This window comes from Canis lupus, chromosome 8, assembly GCF_003254725.2.
Source record: "Canis lupus dingo isolate Sandy chromosome 8, ASM325472v2, whole genome shotgun sequence".
NCBI lineage: Eukaryota > Metazoa > Chordata > Mammalia > Carnivora > Canidae > Canis > Canis lupus.
Genome location: NC_064250.1, coordinates 13,392,385 through 13,398,562, shown reverse-complemented (window position 1 = coordinate 13,398,562; position 6,178 = coordinate 13,392,385).

The following is a 6,178-nucleotide window of genomic DNA, read 5'->3' as shown; positions in this document are numbered from 1 at the left end:
TTTGCCCTCATTTGTTCTGGAATTTCTACTGCCAGCAACCAAGGTATTGTTTTTCCTTTTCCTTTTTTTTTTTTCTCTTCTATTTTGCTATTAATAATATAAAAATCTGGGATCCCTGGGTGGCGCAGCGGTTTAGCTCCTGCCTTTGGCCCAGGGCGCGATCCTGGAGATCCAGGATCAAATCCCACGTTGGGCTCCCGGTGCATGGAGCCTGCTTCTCCCTCTGCCTGTGTCTCTGCCTCTCTCTCTCTCTCTGTCATGAATAAATAAATAAAATCTTTTAAAAAATAAATAAAAATAAAAAAACACTTGTGGCCTTAATCTGCTACCATTACCTTTTTATTTTTTTTTATTTTTATTTTTTATTTTTTATTTTTTTTACCATTACCTTTTTAAATGAAGCATAAATTATTTAATATTTAAGTGAATTTAAATAAATATGTAGGCCTGGAGCTATGGTTTGGTGATCCCACTGAAATTAACTGTTCTTTTTCCTGTTCACCTTGGCTCACTGTATTAGTTTTTATTGCTATGTAACAAATGACCACAAACTTAGTGGCATAACAATGACACATTTATCACCCCATCATTTTTTTTTTTTTTTAATTTATTTATGATAGGCACACAGTGAGAGAGAGAGAGGCAGAGACACAGGCAGAGGGAGAAGCAGGCTCCATGCATCGGGAGTCCGATGTGGGATTCGATCCCGGGTCTCCAGGATCGCGCCCTGGGCCAAAGGCAGGCGCCAAACCGCTGCGCCACCCAGGGATCCCTCACCCCATCATTTTTATGAGTTGGGAGTGTGGGTACAGCTTAGTGTCCTCTACTCAGGGTCTCAGAAGGTTATAATTGAGTTGTCAGCCAGGTTACATTTTTGTCTAGAGACTTGACTGGGGAAGATTCCACCTCTGAGCTCCCTTAAATTATTGGCAGGATCCACTTCATGCCTGTTTCCTTGCCTGCAGTGCCAAATGGATAAATTGGTTTTGTTTGACTCTTCCTGTGGATCAGTAGGGTTGGCAGCAGTTTACCACTATCCCGTACTAAGAAAATTAAGCAATTTCAATAATTCTTAATAGAATGATAGATTTTACTTTCACTTAATAGGTGTTAGTTTATGGGACTTAGGGGAGCACCGGAAAAATTTTCTTCATACTAAAGCAATTCTAGGCAGAATACTTTTCGTTTAAATCAGTGCTTTAGTTTGCTAGGGCTTCCATGATACCACAGGTTGAGTGGCTTAATACAAGTTTATTTCCTGATAGGTCTGGAGGCTAGAAGTTCAAAATCAAGGTGTCAGCAAATTTTGTTTCTTCTGAGGTCCCTGGCTTTGCCTTGCAGAAGGGTGCCTGCTTGCTGTGTCTTCACATGATGGTTCCTCTGTTCACAAGTGTGTGTTCTAATTTCCTCTTGATAGGAACCAGTCACAGTGAATTAGGGCCTGGGGTGAATTCTTTCCCTGCCCAAGCCACCTGTTTCCACCAAAACATCACCCCACATTTGTGGGCCCCCATCTGATTGGACTAACCCCTCGTTTAGACACCACAGTTAGGACTTAAGCATATGAATTTTGGGAGGATGCAATTAAGCCCATAAGAATCGTCATCCTTCATTTTATGAGATGAGCAAAGTTGACGATAAAGCACATTTCAATGAAGGTGAGTCTTATTATTTCCCAACGTCTTCCAGTTAGGACAGCCTCCCATCCTGCCACCACTGATAAAGCATATCAATAGGGGGAGTAAGAGTGTAAACTACAAAGCAGGAACAAATTTTTAAAGATTTTTTTTAAGTTTTATTTTTAGGTAATCTCTATACCCTATACTCTAGGGCTCAAACTCACAATCCTGAGATCAAGAGTCACATGCTAGGATGCCTGGGTGGCTCTGATTGAGCGCCTGCCTTTGGCTCAGGTTGTGATCCTGAGGTCCTGGGATTAAGTCCTGCATCAGGCTCCCTGCAGGGAGCCTGCTTCTCCTTCTGCTTATGTCTCTGCCTCTCTCTGTGTGTCTTTCATGAATAAATAAATAAAATCTTTAAAAATAAAATAAAAGCAATTGCATCTTGGTGTGTTTGGGTGACTTAGTCGATTAAGCATCAGACTCTTATTTTCAGCTCAGGTCCTAATCTTGGGGTTGTGGGATTGAGCCCCCAGTTGGATTCTGTGCTCAGCATGGAGTCTGACTGGGATTCTCTCTCCCTCTCCCTTTGGGCCTCACACATCCTCATGCATACGCACTCTCTCAAATAATCTTTATTTTTTTTATTTTTTATTATTTTTAAAAGATTTTATTTATTTATTCACGATAGACACACACACAGAGAGAGGCAGAGACACAGGCGGAGGGAGAAGCAGGATCCATGCAGGGAGCCCGATGCAGGATTTGATCCCTGGACTCCAGGATCACGCCCTGGGCCAAAGGCAGGCACCAAACCGCTGAGCCACCCAGGGATCCCTCAAATAATCTTTAAAAAAAAAAAAAAAAAAAGGAAAAGAAACAGTGAAAGGTAAAATGATAAGCCACAAATAAGAAAATGTATTTGCAATGCCTATTACTAACAAAAGATTGCTACTCAAAATGTACTTATGTTTTAAATGTTTTAAAAGAAGTAAAATGGAGGGGTACCTGGGTGGCTTAGTTGGTTAAGTGACCAACTCTTGATTTCGGCCCAGGTCATGATCTCAGGGTCATCACATCAAGTCCCGCAGTAATCTCTGCACTTGTCAAGGAATCAATTTGAGATTCTCCTTGCCTCTGCTCTCCCCTTGCTCATGCACGAGTGTACAGTCTCTCTCTAAAATAAAAAAATAATAAATGTTTAAAAAATTGTTTCGTATTTTTTAGAGTGGTAAAAAATAAATCTGGTAAGTACTGGCAAGAATAAAGATTCTTTATTCTAGAATAAAGGCTGGGAGATCTTTAACTGGGATTACTTCTATTTCCTCATAGGCGTATAAATTGGCACATCTATTGTGGAAAACAATTCGGCATTATCTTGGAAACGGAACATGCAAATACACTACAACCTATGATTACCACTCCTAAATTTATACCTTAAGAAATTCTGACAAACATGCATAAAGAAATATGGATAAGAATGTTGATAATACCGATGTTTATAATAGCAAGATAAACGGGCTGTCTGGGGGGCTCAGTCAGTTAAGCTCCAACTCTTGATCTCAGGGTCAGTCCTGAGTTCAAGCCCCATGTTGGCTCCACTAAATCTACAATAATAAGCAACCCAAAAATCAACCAGCAGGAAAATAACCCTTCTCAATAGGCAAGTTTCAGCTCAAATGCCACTTCAGTAGGCCTTCTCTGAGCTTTCTTTAAATTCAGAACACACACCTACACTCGGTCACTGTCTTCTAGCAGCTACATTTACAACCAGACACAACTATCAGTTACTATCTGAAATCCGTGCATTTATTTGAGGTCTGTCTTCTCTCTAAGATACAGGAAACTCTATGAAAAGAAGTATATTGCCTCTTCTTACTTTGTTTCTCTAGGCCTTAGCACATGGTAACATTGAAAACTAAAGGAAGGAGGGAGAGAATCACAAGAGTGGGAAGGGCAAGGCAGATGAAGGAGAGTTCACTGAGATCTCATACAAAAGAAATGGGAGCCAACTTATAGAAGCCCCGTGAAATGGAGCCACTCTGTACCTGGAAGCTATGCTCTTGGTTTGAGAAAGGACTAGAGAAAGACAATTTAAAAAAAAAAAGTATTTAGGGAGAGGATCTGAAATATATTGAGAAATTCTTCAAAATTGTTCCTGCTTTCAGGGTGCCTGGCTGTCTCAGTCCAAAGAGCCGGCTGCTGCTTTTCCCACTACTTCCTAATGCTGCTTGTGGAATCTATGTAGACCTGTCACTTTTAGCTGCAGGACTTAATATTTGTTTTTTTGTTTTTTAAAGATTTTATTTATTCATGAGAGAAACAGAGAGAGAGAGAGAGAGAGAGAGAGAGGCAGAGACACAGGCAGAGGGAGAAGTAGGCTCCATGCAGGGAACCCCATGTGGGACTCGATACTGGGACTCCAGGATCACGCCCTGGGCTGAAGGCGGCGCTAAACCACTGAGCCACTCAGGCTGCCCTTAATATTTGTTTATGGGCTTTGAAGTGAGAGAAACCCTTTTTGGTATGAGCTGATTAATTTATTGGCTGCTATAGCAGCAGCATCTCCTGGGGTCCCCAAAGTACTATATTTTTATTTAGGTGGATTCTTCTCCCATTTTTACTGGGGCTTTTGTTTTTCCTTTCACAAAAACCAAAAAACTTCCATTTTTACTCATAGTAAGTTCATTATTTTCTTCACTTTCACTGAAGTCCGATCACTAATACAGGGTCTAATGTGTCCACATGAAAGACTCATCCTCTGTCCTATCCAAGCATTAAGTATCATGAAAATCATGTCCTCTGTTATTTTACTCAAATTTAAATAATCACTAATTGTGCTGCAATTAGACAAATGGGAAGGCTCATTCATTCATTCCTTTTTTTTTTTAGTACTGTGGTATGTTTCAATTCCTTTAACCTGGAGTCCCTGCACACTAGTGGAAAATTGATGGTTCCTTCTGATAATGCCGATTAACTTCTTTTTGTTTTTAATTTAAGTCTTTATTTTAATTCCACTTAGTTAACATGCAATGTTATATTAGTTTTCTGATTAACTTAGATTTCTCTTGTAGAGCTTGTCATTTAAGGATGCAGTTTTCTCTTGAAGTGGAGCATCCTCAAATTTTTCAATTTTGAACTTGTGTTTGTTTCTAATTCCAGATTACTTTTGGATTCTTAAAAGAAGATTTTATTTATTATTTTTTTGAGAAAGAGACCGAGATAATGAGAGAGAGCACAAATGGGGAGGAGAAGGAGAAGTAGAGTTCCTGCTGAGCAGAGAGCCCAACCAGGGGCTTGATCCCAGGACTCTGGGATCATGACCTAAGCCCAAGGCAGATGCTTAACTGACTGAGCCAACCACGTGCCCCTACTTTTGGGTATTCATTCATTCATTCATTCATTCATTCATTCATTCATTCATAAAGACACAGTGAAAGAGAGGCAGAGAAATAGGCAGAGGGAGAAGCAGGCTCCCTGCAAGGAGCCTGATGTGTGACTCACTACCCGCCCCTGGGATCACGCCCTGAGCCGAAGGCAGATACTCAACTGGTAAGCCACCCAGGCATCCCTAGTTTTGGATTTTTTTTTTTTAATTTTTATTTATTTTATTTTATTTTATTTTATTTTTTGTTTTGGATTTTTAAAGTATAGTTAAACAATATTACTATCAGGGGATCCCTGGGTGGCTCAGTGGTTTGGCGCCTGCCTTCAGCCCGGGATGTGATCCTAGAGTCCCGGGATCAAGTCCCACATCAGGCTCCCTGCATGGAGCCTGCTTCTCCTTTTGCCTGTGTCTCTGCCTCTCTCTCTCTCTGTGTCTCTCATGCATAAATGGGTAAAATCTTTAAAAAAACAAAACAACAATATCACTATCATGGTCTCTGTTAGAGTGCCTTAACTTTAGTAAACGTCTGGCCTAGATTATTTTAAAATTTTTTCTATTTTTACTTGAAGTATAATTACCATATGTTATTATATTAGTTTCAAGTGTACAACATAGTGATTTGGCATGCCAAGTTTTCAGGAATATGGGAGTTTACCAAAATGACTGAATATGATATATATTTATACATACATATGCATATATATATCTCATATATGTATATATATGCATATGTATATCTCATTTGGCTTTAAATGGGTGAGTTGTATGGTATATGAATTATACCTTAGTAGAGCTGCTATATTTTATTTTATTTTTTATTTTTTAAAAGATTTTATTTATTCATGAGAGACACAGAGAGAGAGAGAGAGAGAGAGAGAGGCAGAGACACAGGCAGAGGGAGAAGCAGGCTCCATGCAGGGAGCCTGATGTGGGACTCAATCCCAGGACTCCAGGATCACACCCTGGCCCAAAGGCAGGCGCTAAACTGCTGAGCCACCCAGGGATCCCAGCTGCTATATTTTAAAAAATCTGGTATTTGCTTTTGGATGAGACTCGAAGTCATTCCTTTTGTTTGCACAAACTATAAACGCTCAGTCACTCAGTCTCCATTCACCAAAGCTCTACACTCACTGGCCCTCGTTGATTTAAAAAAAACATAATGGCTGTATTG